Here is a 16,789-nt window from a genome sequence, read left to right as displayed (position 1 = left end):
GAGAGTACTGACACCAAAACCCTGGACAGTCGCATTTGCAAGCCACACCTGGCCACACCACGTGTGATCTGTGCCAGGCCTCTGAGGCTGGCTCAACAAGAGGGAACCAGACAGTGAAGGTACCACGTATCAATAAAGAGAAGAAATCTTAGACACAGGAGAGCCAGCACCATTCATTACGAATGTTCTCGCAACCAAAAGAATTTCTTGCTAAAGAGAATCTGCCCAAACCCTGCGGCTACCATGATGCTTAGCTGAATGACGAGCTACTTTCTCCCTAAGATTAAACACAAGACAAGGATGTCCACCCTTACCTTTCTTGTTCTAGCTACTTCAATAAAGCAAAGAAAAAAAACCACCAAAACTAAACAAACAAACAAAAACCCCCCAAACAATTAAAAGGCATTCAGGCTGGAAAAGGAGAAGTAAAACTGTTCTCATCTGTAGATAACTATCAACATAGAACATCTCAAAGAGTTTACCTAAAATTCCTAAAAATAATAAGTGAATTCAGCAAGGTTGTAAGACCCAGCCTCAACACAATAATTAATATTGTAACACCAGTGTAGCAATCAAGAAAAAATAAAGTGTAATATGGTAATAACTCAAGCAAGTGGAATATCTAGGGATAAACGTACTAAAATCGATACAGAGCTTATATATTGAAAATGGCAAAGTGCTGGTGAAAGAAATGACAAGTGACCTAACCAAACAGAGAAATCTCCTGTTGTCACCAACTGGGAGGCTGCTCAACTCACTCTTAAGGTATATATTCTTCCCCAGTTAATTTAGCAGCTTTATACAAACCTTATGAAAAGTTCCAGCGAAGTATTTTGTAGAGATACGGGGATCGAACTTGGGAGCTTGCACTTGCCTGACAGGTGCTTATGCTGCTGAGACATATCCCCTGCTTGATGTTCTACAGTTTTTATGGACTGTCACAGGTACAACTGATTTAAACTCAGCTAATCCCCAAGCAGGACAACAGCAGTTGGGAACACCGCCAACGCCATCTAGTCAGAGCAAGGAAGACCGTGTGCTATTGGTGGAGGAAAAGGTACAGAGACGAGGCCAGAACAGTGAGTCTGGAAACACAGCCACAAATATGCCCACTGAATTCCCCATTTTTTTTCTTTTCTCCCCTTTTTTTATTTGAGACACCAGAGACTGATCCTGCATGAGGTGAGCACCCCACCACTGAACTGCACCCCAGCTTGGCTCACCTAATTTGAAACAAGATTCAAGAGCAGTTCAGTAAAGAATAAGATTGTCTTTTCAACACTAGTGAGAAAAAAAAAGAACTTGGACCACAATCTCAGACGTATACACAATTTCACACGAAGTGAGCAAAAGTGCAAAATGTAAAAGCAGAAGAAACAAGACGAGAGAGCTACAACGTGGAGCTCGAAGAAGACAGTCCACATGTCACACCTAAAGGAGGTGTCATCAGGGAAAAGTTAATAGGCTGGATCTTATTAGAATTAAAACATTTCAAAAATCTGCAATAGATTTTGAAGAAGATGAAAAGATGAGCTATTTACTCAGAAAAAAGTGCCTGAGAACTACACACTTGACAAAGGGTTATATGTACAAATCTCAAAGTGGAGCAGTAATGAACAGTCCACGTACCGAATGGGCGAAGAGGGCTGGGGACGCAGCTCAGAGGGAGTGCTCTCGGCCGGCACTGGCAGGGCCTTGGGCTTGATGCCAGCCTGGGAGCTGGGGCTGAGTGTAGGCAGGAGAGAGTGGTCAGAAGACAGTAGCTGAGATTTCATACAGAGTAGGCAGATGGCAAATAAACACATGAGATGCTTGACACCATTTTGATTAAGAAAATGTAAACTAACCCACAATGAGATATTGTAGTTCTAAGTGTCTGTCAGGATGATTAGCATAAAAGAAGGACCCGTGCAGTCCTGGCCGGAATGTGGAGGAATTGCCTGGCATCTGTATGTTGCTGCACTGGACAGTTGGCACAGTTACAAAACGGCATAGCTGCTCTGGAAGACAAGTGGGAAGATTCTTACCAAGTTATGTTCTTGGCATTTGTACCTAAGGACTGAAAACAAAATCATGACGCGAGCTACAAATGAATGCTTGCAGCGTCTTTAGTTTTAATAGTCACGAACTGAAGCTTGACCGTAGGCACTGGGAGAGCTGAGCCACTGAGCAGGCCGTGGTACCTCCTTACTGTGGGACACCTTTCAGTGGTCAAGGGGAGGCAAGTGTTGACGCGTGCAGTAACTCGGCTGGGCCTCATAAAAATTGCTTGCTACTGCCTAATCTCCAAAGTTTGCATGCTGCATTGTACTTGCAGAACAATTAAGAAGCTGTGTGGGGCAAGAAGGTGCACTGCTGGAGGCCCGTGGTCAGAGCTGGCGGGTGCGTGGCCGTGCAGGAGGCGGCCTTGGCATGTTATGGAGCCCTGGAGGCTTGATTACGGCTGTGGAAATCGCGCGCCACTCCATTATGCACACCAGCGAGAGCAGAGAGGTGGTGAAATCTGAATGCGGTGCGCGTCAATTTCTTTGTTCCACTCCGCTTCCGTCGCGTAGTATGTGCGTGTGGGGGAGTTTAGGGGAAGGGTCCCCGGTGCCTCCCTGCGTATTTAATCCACAACTTCCCTGCATCTATTTTTGTTTCAGAATAAACAAATAATGATGCTGAAGACATACATATGCATATATAAATATATATACGTAAATATACTGTAGCTGGGGGATGTAATTTGCGAATAAGAACTTTACTATCATGAATCTGATATGGATTGTTTTAATGAATTTTTTTGTTATTATTGATAAATTGAAAATAATCTTCACTGGAGAGGACCACTGTATTTATTTCTGAAAGGAAGCATAGTTTAAATTAAAAAAAAATACAAAAAGAAAGAAAGAGAAAAAATGGGAGTTATAAAAATAAATGACCGAATGGATTATCTAATAATCTTAATGGGATGTCTGAGGATTTTTGTTTGATCTCAGTATCAAATGCAGTTACCTAACTTGGGAGGCCCTGATGCATACTGAACTACATGAATAATTCATGAAGACCGTCCACGTTTTGTATGCCTTGTTTGGAAAACTCCAACCTGTGAAAACGGCTTCTCTTGAGGTTACTGACAACCACTTACTTTGGTGACCGACATAGCGCCGTCCCCCAGGAAAGAAATTAGGCACCTAGAGCTTTGCTTTCTTGTGACTGGCCTCAGTTGTCTGTGCCCAGCTTCTTCATCTAGAAATATATTCTCTTTTCTCCTCAGTAGGGAAAGTAAAAGGAGTTCGTGTTCGAGAAACATGAAGTGCACTCTCTTAGGATGACAGGGCAAGGCGCCGCCTCTGGGGCCGGGCCGTCCCGCTGGAGCGAGCGCTCGTGTGTGTGGTGAGGGGTGGGCAGCGCGTGCCAGCGTGAGCTCGGCGGCAGGGTGGGCGAATCACTGGAGGCCAGAGAACGCCCTGGTCGGTCAAGAGTGCGTGCCACATTCCCGCTCAGCACAGAGCATGGAGAGCCTGCGCTCACGTCTGCTTTAACCGCACGGTGCATTTCCTTTGCTCTGGCACAGAATGTCCTCTGATCCAACGACAGACTGAGGGGAGCGCCCAGCTGTGCCCAGTCACCGTCCTGAGCGAGGGAACGTTTACGTCGGCACCAAGCTTGTGCACAGGCAAAGACCGCATACCTGTGTGTCACGGCTCTCTCCAGCAGAGGACTGGACTGCTGTATCCTCCATGCCCCACAGTGCGCAGCGACTGTGTCAGCTCAGACCTGAAATATTTCTACACTAGAACTGGGAGCTGTGGATGAGGGGCTGCGGGGGGAGTGGAGACCGGAGGCAAAAGGACTGGCATCATGCACTCCCACCGTCCCCTTTTCACGAGGACAATAAGGTTCAGCACAATAAAATGATTGAACGGAAGGCTTAATAGTGCATAAATATTCACCACTCCCAAATTAATCTATATAGCTAAGACACAGTCCCAGCTGGAACCTTGCCATGTGGCAGGAACTTGACAAAGTGAGGATTGCATGGCGTAGCACGTGGACAAGAACAACACTTCGCCTTCGGGAAGAAAGGCTTTCTTGGAACTTTCCTCGGACCGACGTAGAAAGAAGCATGAAAGGAAAGCGGCTTTCTTACAGTGGGGTGGTGTAAGTCAGTGGAAGGGGAGAGAGTCCCGGGACCTACGCACACATTTACACGTAGGAATTTAGGCAGTTAACAAAGATGGTGTTTTCAAGCCTGAGACAAATGAATAATCTATTTAAAGTTTTGGGTGATAACATTAGACATTTCGTTTTCTACTTCATGCCATGTATGAAATATTCCATGGGTGAAGTGTTCTGCATTTTAAAAGGGCTTGTGAGAAAGTGTAGGAGAGTACTTGAGCCCCATTTTGAATATACCATGATGCTGGGATGGAAAATGCTACATTTTTAAAATAATTGACCAAGATCAGACAAAATCTTTCTCGGTAAAGAAAACAGAGTTGAAATTAAAAATGTGGTTAAGATGGGCTGTACCTATGGCAAGGGTGAATACTCACTGCAGGCAAGACCTAAGTCAACCTGGTGAAGAACCCCACAGGCAAGCTACAGGAGAAGCACAGGCAGTGGTAGGGAGGGGCGTCGGGGCTGGTAATGTGCTCAGAGAGAGAGGACAAGGACCATGCAACCGTACCTACGTCACCAAAGCTACGGGAAAAGCCGCTCTGCACAGTGTCCTGTAGGCCTGCGGAGTGGACTGGGCCCAAGGGATCAGGTTAGCACAACGGACAGTACCTGTGAACAACTGTCAGCCCCAGAACGGAATTCAATAAAAGTTATTTAAACTTCTTTCTTTTTATTACTTTCTTTTTACTTATTTATTTATAAGTATTTTTAGTACAGGGCTTGCAGGGTCTCACTACGTAAATCAGACTCCGAGTGATCCTCCTGTTTTTAGCCTCCCAAGTGCTGGGATTACAGGCATGCACCACCACTCCCAGTATCAATCACCATCGCAGCGCGCCCCGGGGGCGGGGCTGGCACAGCATGTGGGGTTGGCGATCGAACCCCTATTTTCACTTTTAGAAATAAAAACAATGATTATTTTGTTTAGAATAGCAAGAAACTGCTAAGCTACCCAAATCCCTGTAGTAGAGGAGGCAGGTTAATTAAACACAGATGCTTGCAGACAGTGAAGTAAAGGAGACCAAACAGCGGCCGTCCGCATCCATGTATGTGGTCTGTACGTGTTAGGAGAACGGTGCACGCGCTGCGTGTGAGCTACGTGCGGAGAAATGCCGCGCAAGAGTTAGAAAAGGCCCGGAAGGCTGTGCGCCGAGAGCGCTGCTGTGCAGCGTGTGATCTGACTCCGCGGGGGCTGGCTGGAGGAGGTAAGATTGCAGGGCGCGCAGGTGCGTGGAGTCGCGTGCGTCCCCTGTGTGAGGTCCGCTGAGATGATTCGCCGTCCGAGCGCAGAGCCGCGCTGGGCAGTGGGTGGCGGGGGGCCTTGTGATTCCCAGTGTTCCACGACAGCTCGTCCGCTCAGGGTGAGGCTGCCGCGATGTCCCTTTTCTTTCTTTGTAAAGAATATGCAAAAATCACTGAAAGCAGCTGTGCGTCATGTAACAGGGAGCTCAGTTCAGTTCAGCGAAGATTTAAATATTTTCCACTCTGATGCTAGTCTTCATACTGTGGTGAATAAGAGATTAGGTGATAAAAGCTTTGGAGTGCGGTCGTGCCCGGTGCCCGTGTGTGAGACAGGAGTGTGCCGGCAGACCGCAGCCCTCGGCCTCTCGCTGCGTCTCAGTGGCATCATCCGCTTTACGGGTGAAGAAATCCAGGCGCTGTTAGCTTTTGCGGTCCCACCTGGAATCTGTTTTCCCGCCAACTCTGCCCACTGCCCCTGCCTTGCTGCCTTGTCAGCGCGCCTAAGAGCCCCCGAGCGCACTGGGAGCCTGGGAGAGCTCTTTCTACCTCACCTGTGGACCAGGACTCTTCGAGCAGGAGAGGCAGCCTAGCTAGTGCCCAGGTGGGGAGCGCAGGGGTGAAGCAGGCTGCTTAGGTAAAGGGGCACCTCCCAAGCCACTACCAGATTAGGCATCTCCTCTTGTCGGAGAGAGCAATGTACGCCACAGATGCAGGTTAGCACCCAGAGAGGCTCAAACATGGGACAGCAGAAAGCCAGGCTCAGGAGAATAGGAAGGCAGGCATGGGACCCATGGGCACAGTGGCATCTTTCTGGAACCTTAGCACCAACCACAGGCCATGGGGAGGTGGACCAAGGGGACTTGGGGCTGCTGTGGGTGTCACGTGCAGCCTGCGCCTCTGCCTTACCTCGGGTCCATTCTCCTGCCAGGAACTCCCGCCTGGTGTCTGCTTGGAGAGGTCCTGTGGGCCTTGCAGATCGGCCTGCATTCCTACACTGCTCTGCCCTAGTAAATATTTGCTGTGTTTTACCTTCCCAAACTCGCTATCAAGGCAGACTCAGTACTTATTACCTAGAAATAACATGGTCAGTGAGAAAAGGAACAACAAAACCCATCACCTGCTTGAGCTGGTCATTGTAACCCGACAATCTCTTTGGAAAGAACAGAGAATTAATTAATGCAAAAATTCACTCAGCAAATATTGATTGAACTCCTACTGACTTCGAATAGAGTTCTATTCTGCACCGGCAATATCAGACCAACCATCTCCTTGGGTAAATAGATGGTTCTGTTAATAAGGGTGCGGCTATCTTGATTTTTAAAAGCTCACACTTTCTGACACAAGCAGACCCAAGAATCTCATGTGCAGAGTCCTACTTCTGTGGGAAAACCCTGCGGCTGTTTAAGAGCCCCCTGTAGGCGTGTGTGGCTGCTGCGTGGACATGTGGCATGGAGACCCCTGCGGCGCGGACAGCACTGCTTGAGAGGGCTGGGCAGCAGTGCCCTGTCTGCCCGCCAGGTCGGCTGCCCTGGGACCAGTGAAGCAGATGACACTGGTGAGCCGAGCTCCTGGGCCAGCTTGTCACTTCCCTGAGCCCAGATGTGTGATAACTACCTGCCAAAGCACTTTAAAATCCAAATAGAGCCTGTGCCTGTGGTGCCAGTGACAGAGAAAGCTGAGGCGGGCGGATTCCTTGAGCTAGGAATGCAGGCTGGCCTGGGCGACACAAAAAGGTACCACCTAAAAACAAAAAGTAAAAGAGAAATGAACTAAATGAGGCATGTTATTAGAGGAGAATAGTGTACATGCCCAGTATGTCCTAGGCTCTTCTTCCGCTGCCTTCGTGGTTGCTGGGCCAAGCTTGACAAAGCCCACCCCCTCTTCCTCTGTTGTGCTTTACTAAAGTGCACAGCTAGGCTTTCCTGAGTGGACATAGCTCATTTGTAGGTGGAACCAGCAGCTGGAAATGGCAGCGAGCAGGCGAGCTTCCGTCCGCTTGGGCCAGCAGTGCGGGTTGTAGCTGCCTGCTTCCAACTTGGTGGGGACAGAATTCCACAGAAGGCGAAGACAACAATCTGAGCTTCAGAGTCACAGAGTGAAAATAAATCGGGTCAGGATGCTAATGGCGGCCAGGCCGTGGCGGCTGTCCAACAGCAGTCCTTGCAGGTCGCAGACTCCATGTGTTTTTAAAAATACAAGCCGCACGCTTAGTGCTTGCTCCCTGCCAGCAATTCGTGTTGTGTACTATGATTTCTTGTTTAAGTCTCAGCCTGAAAAGGAATTGGAATTCTCACTGAAGACGAGGAGCAGGGCGAGGCTCTCTTACGCATAGTAGAATGACAAGTCTGTACTATTTGTCACTAAGTCCATGCCACTTCAAAAGTTACTTTCCTTTGTCAAGTGATTTGTCTTCTCAGAATCTACACAAAGAAACCTGCAGAAGCTTAACAATGCCTTAAGTCATCTTCTCATTTAAGTAGCAAAAAGGCAGAGACAAACTGGGCAAAAAGCAATATAAAAATTGAAATGGTAGAATATATAGCAATAACTGTTAATGTTTTCAGAACTATTGACTAGTCGCAGATTGCACATATAGTATTAATTAAAATTTGGGATGTCAAATTGTGTGAACATTACATAAAAGAATGAGTTTTAAATAAAATTAGGATACAGTAACTCCCCAACTCACCTACAAGTTCTTTTCTGGGAAAGTGTTTGGAAATTGCTTTCATTCCTAAGTCTGGAAAAGTGTCTAGTAAATGCACTGTGAAAGTTGGAAACTGGGACATTCCTAAGTTGGGACTCACTGTGTACCTATAACATATCCTTCCATCCATCCACCATCCATCCACCTACTAATTCATCCATCCTCAAATACATCCACCCACACATCCATCCATCCATCCATCCATCCATCCATCCATCCATCCATCCACTAATCCACCCATCCACTGATCCATCCACCCACACATTTTTCAATCCATCTACCCATCTATCTATCCATCTGTCCACTTGTCCATCCATCTACCCATCTATCCACCCACACACCCATCCACCCATCCACCCACCCACCCATCCATCCATCCATCCATCGATCCATCCATCCATCCATCCATCCATCCATCCATCCATCCATCCATCCATCCATCCATCCAAGAAAGCCTGCAATAAATCAAAATATTGATTTTCCCTTGGCTAGATTGCAGAAAAGCCTTGTTCTTTTATTCTGCAGTTTTCTTTGTTAGTTTTCATATTTTCCATAGTCTTTCTCTCTTCCACTCATTAAACATGCACATTAGCAAAAGCATAGGAGCCCCCCAGAAGAATCTTGTCCTTTTGACTTACAGAATTCACTTTTAGCTTCAGGTTTTGTCTTGATGAAAATATTTTTGTGTGCTTAGCCGAAGAAACACAGCTCATCTCGTTTCAAATAATCACTAACTTGGTGCTCTTCTCCCTTGCCATGTTATGCTCAGCCCTGCTTTGTGCTGTGTTGTGCTTCAGATAAGCCTTCCTGGCAGGAGAGTGCAGCCTTTGGGTGGCACAGAACTGCACCGACGGGGGCTGCGCTACCGTCCCACATGCTGCACACCATCAGCAAGGGCAGGCTCAGGGCTCAGCTGTGTTGGTGGGAGCAGATGTCTAGGGCTTCTCTCCTGCCTGAGAGTGGGTGGGCACTTTGGAGTGGGCATTGCTGTCCCAGAGGTACAGTGGTGACTCAAGAAGCTAAGAGAAAATCAAGAAAGTTAAACCTCAAGGGAAGCGCTGCTCTTGGTGATTTGCCATCCTTACTGGAAAATGCACCCTTTCCATGTGGAACCCCTCGGGAGGTGTGTGTTTAGGGTGCTCCCCGCGTGCAGCGTCTCCGGGCCTGTCTCCTCCTCTGCCGAGGCCTACTGTCCTACAGGTATGCAGAGTCTGGTCTGCGTGCTTTGCTCACTTGCTGGCTGCGCGTGCTCGGGAACCCCAGCCTCTACATCGATGTGGCGATACCATGAGATTGCCACGTGGACCCCCAGGGCTCCTTCTGCCAGCACAGCCTGCAGATAGCAAGGGGGGCGGTGGGAGATGCCCTTCGGTGACAAGATAGCTGTCTCTGTGCCACACGGAGTGACGGTGGTCTCTCTGCCTCGGGGGCAGATCTGCCCTGTGTACCTGGCCCCCTGCAGCACGAAGGTGCCCAGCACACTGCAGCCCCGCTGCCAGCCTGCCCTGCTCGGGGCCTCACCATGCAGAGGGCAGCAGGCTCACACTGGTAACGTGCTTACGCCAGACTGCATATGAAGGGCGCCCAGGCGGGCCTCAGCTGCAGCTCTGGAGAGCACGATCCTCAGGACAGCAATTTCTATCGTGTTTTATTATTTCCTCCCATACAAGCTGACGGGTAAAGGAAGCTCCCTTTATCTCAGGTTAAAACAAGCCATAAAATGTGAGGTAATCTTGTCATGGCTTTGGAAAAGTACATTCCTCACCCCCTTTATGCTTCTGGGAAAATAACTTTATGTAGTTCCACCAAAGATTTTCTTTAACTTGTTAGGTGTGTACTGTTTATTATCTTGACCATTTTTAAGCGTGCAGCTCACTGTATTAAATATGCTCATCATACTGCGCATCCCTATAGCACTTGTCATCGCATAAAAGTGAACCTATATCCATGAAATCGCTCCCATTCCCCTCTCCTGGCTCCTTTCTGTTTCTGTGATTTTGAGTCCTCTGGGTTTCTCACCTGCGTGGACTTGCGCTTTCTGTGGCTGGCCTATCTTACTTGGCGTGGTGTCCTTCGGATTCATCCTTGTTATGACACGCATCAGAACGTCTCCCCTTGTAAGGCTGTTATGTGGTGTCTGCGTGCCACAGGTTATGTATCTCTTCAGCTGCTGGCAGTCACCTGGGTGCCCAATGTGGTGGCTGTTGTGCACAGTGTTGCTGTAAATATGGGCATAAGTCCTCGGCCGCTTTCTAGGAGTGCTGTGGTGTAGGTCTAAAAACCAAGATCTTTGACCCACTTTGAATCAATTTTGAGGTATATATTGTTGATAAAGGTCCAGTCTTTTCCTTTCTCATCTGGAGAGTCAGGTTTCACTGCAGTATTTGTTGGAGAAACTGTCTTTTCCCCTTGAATGGTCTTGGCAACCTTGTCCAAAACCATTTGGCCATATAAGCCAGGGTTGACCCCTGAGCCCGTCTTACACTGCTTTGCCTGTCTGTCTTTACACCAGTATCATGTTGTTTTGTTCTTTCTTATTTAAAAAAAAATCTTTCTTTATTTATTTGGAACAGGGTCTGCTGTGCAGCTCAGACCTGTAGTGATCTTCTTGTCTCATCCTCCCCAGCGCTGGGATTACAGGCGTGTGCCGCCATGTCCAGTTTTGGTGGCCGGCACAGTGCGCCTGGGGTTCTGGGGCTGGCATGGCTTGTGATAACGAGGATGGACCTGCGCCCTTGTGCCTGCCAGGCAGGCGCTTAGACCGCTGAGCTATCTCCCCAGCCTGCCGTGTTGCTTACTTTCTGTTGCTTTGTAGGAACTTTTGAAACAAAGCACTGTAGGCCCTCTGCTTTTCTTCTTTATCGAGTTTGTTTCCCTTATTTGAAGTTCCTTGGGAATTTATATAAATTTTAGGGTGGGTATTTTTTTTTCTGCAAAAACTGTCTTTGGGACTTTTCTAGGGATTGCACTGAATTTGGAGATCGCCTTGGGAAGAACTGGCATTTAAGCAATATTAAGTCTTCTAATCCATTAAGATGAAATGTTTCTTCATTTATGTTTTCTTTAATTTTTTTTTAGCAATGAGCCATCATTTTTATTTTGCCAAGCTTTTCACTTTCTTAGTTAGTGTCTAAGAATTTTTGATGTTATTGTAAATGAAATTGTCACTGAAGTTCTTTTCTCAGATTATTCACTGCCAGTGCATAGACATCCATCTATTTTTGTACATCGACTTTGTATTGTGGACCTTTGTTGATTCATTGGCTAATCTTAATGATGTGTGTGTGTATGTATGCATGTGTGTGGTGTGTGTGTGCATGTGTGTGCACGTGGTGTGTGCGCGTGGTGTGTGTGTGCGTGGTGTGTGTGTGTGGTGTGTGTGCGTGGTGTGTGTGTGATGTGTGTGTGTGCGAGGTGTGTGCACGTGGTGTGTGTGTGTGATCAGGATTTTTCATGGTTAAGGTCGTATTATCTGCTAGCAGTGACAATTTCACCTATTCCTTTCAAATTTGGATGGGATTTATTATTTATCTCTTTAGCTGTGGAAAGACGCGTTCCTTCTTCTGGCTAGGTCTTCCCGCACTGCGCTGCTCAGACATGATGAAGCCGTGCGTTCTTGCTGGGCCTGGTCTTGGATGAAAAGCCTTCACCACTGAGTGTGTTCGCTGCCAGCTTCTCTACAGATGCCTTTGGTTAAGTAGCATTTATTTTTTAAAAGATCATCAAAGATGATAGAATTCTTTGTTAGTGAATAATAATTCTGGAAATTGAATTATAAGAAATATTTTGCAAGTTGAATTTTAGAAAAAACCATGAGTGTGGCATGTCTGTCTGTCTTCTGCGTGTGTCTATCTGTCTATCCACTCATCCATTCACCCATCCGTCACTTTAGCTATCAGCTGGTGGGTCCAGCAGAACTTGCTCTTACCTTGGGAACTCTTAAAATCTGATGTTGATCTCTTTTTCCAGGAAATTTATTGCATGATTGTTGATTACATAGTTAATACAGAACATCGTGAATCCCTCATTTCAGCCATCTTTGCTGAGAAGGTCAAGAATTCTTTTCCTCTTTCTAAAAACCGCATGTGGCTTGCAGTGTGTGCTTTTCCTTTTCACTCTGTTCCTGTGCCTCTCTCTGGTGCTTGCCAGGCGTAAGCAGCTCTTTGCAGTCTCTGTGGTAATGTACAACTGCAAGCTTGTGGGAAGGCAGATATCTTAGGCATTCAGTGTCCTGGCTCACTGCTCCGTCTCCCAGGAGCACGCCAGAGCAGGCCCAGAATTCACCCGGGTGGCACTAATTTGCACATCCACGTGGTTGCTTCCCCAGCCCTGGCTTCCTGCCCTGTCCCCAGGAGGAGCAAGGCAGACCGCTGCCCTTTGTCCTGGGCCGAATGCCTCTGTGTCCGCTGCAAGTGAGGTCCATGGAGCTAGCACTCTTCAAGCCGAGAATTCAATGGGGGCGTCACTCTAGCAAGAGGTGAATATAATGGAAGTAGTTCTTGCACTGGTGGACGAGAGTCTTTTAAACATTTCAGCTCAGATGTGTGCTGTAGTAAGTAGTGCTTACTTGTGTTGCTGACTGGTTTGTTTTCCTCATGGTTTTTACTTCTGTTCTTGCCCTCGGTGATTTTATTCACTTTATTTAATAGTCACATATGTCCTTTTAAGAAATGTAGAACTGTGAAATCAATGTCAATTACACACACAACCTTTGCATAGAAATAGTGTCATTGATTTTGTTAAAAGAGAGAGATTGTATTAATTCACTTTGCTGAAAATAAAAGGGGTTTCCCAGTAGCAGATAAAAGGATTATGGTTAAAAGACTTAAGGGTGAGCGTAAATTTTTTCATACTTTCTTGATATAAGTAGTTTGTCAGTCCCTATTTATGAGCACCTGCATGTGTGGAGTTATTTGCTGCCTGGGATGGCGCTAAGACAAAAATGTTTTGTTGGAAATGCTGTTTTATATGCAAGCAAACCAAAGCGTGACGGGGTAACTTGTTCCGCAGTGCACCACCACAGACCGCGGTGGCTGACCTCTCCCTCTCTCCTTCTTGCGCTTTTGCTGTTGCTTTCGCTCTTGCTTTCTGTGGCACCGAGGATTGAGGCCAGGCCCTTTGCACTTAGCCCTTCTTTATTTTAAGATACATTTTCCTAAGTCTCTAGTTTGCATAGCATGGGCTCAAATTAAAGTTCCTCCTGCCTCAGCTTCCCAGGGTGCTGGCTTTGCAGACAAACACCCCACACTGAACCCCAAAGGAGTCACTTCACGGATTCTCATTGGTAAACTGCCTCAAGACCAGTGCCCCACTCTCATGTGCTGAAGTCATTAATGAATACAGCGAAGGGCGCTCGAACACAGGCGCTCAGTCACTGTGCTAGTCGGTGTGATAACCAAGATCACTAGTAAGTGACCAGCGGTATATACAGGGTAGACATGCTGGACAAGGGGATGTTTCAAGTCTTAGACTGGATGGATTAAGGTAATCTAAGATATTTTCATACTACTCAGAATAGGCGATAGTTTAAAATTTACAAATTTTGAAAGATAGGGGTGCATACTTTTAATCCCAGCACTTAGGGGGATAGGTAGGAGGACTGGGAGTTCGAAGCCAGCCTGGAATACTGAGTAAGTTGAAGACAAGCCTGAGTCCAAACTGCATATGAGATCCCTTCTCAGAATAACAAAAACAAAACCACAGCACAACATAACAAAGACAAAAACAAAAAGCCCCTATGAATTGTTTATTTCTACAGTTTACCATTTAATATTTTCAGAGCCCGCTTGACCACAAGTAACTTAGACCGCAGAAAGCAAATCTGGGTGAAGGACAGCACTTCATGGGGACAGTACCCCTGCCATTTGCGTGTGCAGCCTCCATTTGACAGCACTCTGGGAACACTCCAGGCCCCACGCCATGACCTAGGGGCCCGCGTCCTGGCAGTGCGCAGCGGGGCGTTCCTGCCTGGTGGAGCTGGTGTCTGTGGAGACCCAGACAGCAGACACACCAGTCATGGACCCGCCTGTCGGGTGGGAATGTGTGCCGGGGTGGCAGGGGGGACAGCCTTGCAGCCAGGGGAGGCCCCTGTGGGCTGAGACAGGTGCGGTCAGGTGCGGCCCAGCACGGAATGAGTCACATAGCGCCCTGCAGGAGGGGCCCTCGGAGCGCAGGGAAGAGAAGGCGTCGGGCTGGAGCACAGCTGGTTGGAGTGCGTATGTCCAGTGTGAACAGAGGCCTGGGCACCCCGCTTATGGAGCGAGGTGGCATTTTGAGAAAGCAGAAAGTGTCCCCTGCCACCTGCACAGGGAACTTAGGGCCTGGTCCTTAGAGCTTGCAGAACTCCCACATAGCCTAACCTGATGTTTTCTCCCCGGAGTGGTGGGAGGGCTGAGGGCCACCGAGGCCTTCGGCATGAATGCCTTTCCTGGGGCCTTTGTGCAACACGGTGCGCGAAGGATGGTGGATGGGACGGAGTGGTGGGGAGCACTAGCTCTCCGCGGTGTTCCCTATCTGCAGGGCTGTGTGCCCCAAGGAGGGAAATGCGGGCGGCAGGGAGGGGCAGGAGCGAGGGCAGCCGTAGGACCGAGGGCGCCAGCGCTCGCGGCCCGCACACACGCGGAGGGCGCGCTGGAGGCTGCCGTGCTGACCCGGCCCAGGCAGGCCAGAGTAGTCTGAACATGCAGGCGTGCACCCGGGAGCACCCGGGATGCCAGACCAGAGCGCTGGGCCTGAGCTCAGAGTAGGCGGCGCTCACGCCCTGAATCCCAGCACTGCACACTGTGATCCTCCCAGCAGGAGGCCTTGGGAGAGCCGCACACAGCCCGACAGACCGAAGTGACTTGGATGGCCAAGGGCACTGATACCAGGAACTTCATTTTGTGTGGAAAGAGGGTGGGCTTGGAGCGCGTGGCCTTGTGGGAAAATGGGAGGCTGTGTCTTGCCGAAGTGTATTCCAAGTGAAGACTGAATAAGCAAACAAGCAGAATGAATGCAAGCAGCCTTCCCTGGTTGAGCATCAGAGTGCTGCCCTGTGGGTGGCTGCAGCAGGTGAGATGGCCGGGAAGTCCAAGGTGCCCAGGTGGAACCCCTGGAATTCAGTCATTTTGGGGGTGGGGTGGGGGTGAAGGTAAGGGATTTAATAAGGTGTCATTGTGACATTCTTTTTAATTGAAAAGAAATTCTGGATCTACTAGTACAATTGTTTTATATCACTTTTTTTTAATTTTTAGGGAAGGGTCTACAGGGTGTTCAGGTTCTCACTACTAGATCGGACTCGTAGTGATCCGCCTATTTGCAGCCTCCCAAGAGCTGGGATTACAGGCCCGCGCCACCATGCCCAGTCTCATTCGCTGTCTCAGCGCACCCTGGGGGCAGGCCCGTCACAGCAGGCGTGGGGATTATATCATTAATTTGAATAATGTCTTTTCTCTGCAAAAAATTCCATGGAGCATTAGGAAATGCTGGCGTGGGTGAGCAATGAGAGTGCAGCAGGCAGCGACCCTGCGTCCCCCGCGCTGCTGGCTAGCAGTGCGCTCCCTGATTCTGGTGACCTACATTACTTTCCAAGCTAAATCTTAAAGGTCTCCAGCTGACATTTCAGACTGCAGTGGCCAGTGACGTGGAGCATCTAGGAGAATGCGTGGGCACAGTGACCGTGCTGTGTGGCCAGGAGTGTGTCCGCATCTGCACACGCCGCTTCACACCCCACACGTGCAACGCTGAATCTTCCTGCACAGAGACATTGTGTCTCCAACTGCGGGGAGGCAATTACTTGCTTAAGTTAAATCGGAGTAGCCGCTCTGTTGCACAGTTGTGGCAGGTGAGTGTCAGCATGTGGGATTTCTTGGTGTGAAAATAGGCACATGGGGGGAAGGTGTCGGGCCCTAAGACAGCCCCCAGCTGACAGGGCGTGGGTGAGCGCAAGGCCTGGGCAGAGCACAGCACAGCTCCGAGAAGGTGCACACAGCAGGCAGCATTAAGTGGGAGGCCTGAGAGTGTCCAGTGCTCATGTGGTTCGCACTGTGCTCTGGGGGAGTCCAGTGCGAGGGCATCAGTTTGACAGATTTCTTTGGCAAGTGAGCAGAATTTTGCGAGGAGCTTCTCTGCGTGCACGAACTTGTGGACTGTGCCCTTGCCCTCTTTGCTCCCTCGGCTGCACTGCTTCTCTTGGGCAGGCAGCTGGAATCTTTTCAGTGGGAGCTCACAGCCCCTTTTGAGTGACACTTCGCAAGCTACTCTAAATATCTAAGGCTGAGAGCATTTGTGTTGTGAAGTTGAAGCTACTCTCCTAGGAGAAGAATGACAGAGTCCAGCACTGTGTGGGCTGATGGGTCCCCAGGCAAAGGAGGGCCATTTGGAGGCAGTCACAATTACCACTGAGCAGGGACCCCTGAGAGAGCTGGAGGGTGGGCCGGGCAGATCTGCACATGGCTCGAAGGCCAGCCTTGTGTGTCCCTTGGGTCAGCATCTGAATGGATAGAGGTGGAGGAGAAGCCAAGAGCCCAAGTCCTGCGACCCTCTGCATTTGGCTACAGGGTTCCCGAATGAAGCCTGGGCCTTGGGCCTTACCTCACTCTCTGCAAATCAGAAGTGCTGGTGGAAAGACACTTAAAGATGTTAATGGCTGCCGCCATCCAAGCTTTGTTAGATCAGGGGAGGGAAATCGAATGG

The sequence above is a fragment of the Octodon degus genome, unplaced genomic scaffold (assembly GCF_000260255.1).
Source record: "Octodon degus isolate 3935 unplaced genomic scaffold, OctDeg1.0 scaffold00199, whole genome shotgun sequence".
Lineage (NCBI taxonomy): Eukaryota > Metazoa > Chordata > Mammalia > Rodentia > Octodontidae > Octodon > Octodon degus.
Note: the sequence above shows the minus strand (reverse complement) of the source record.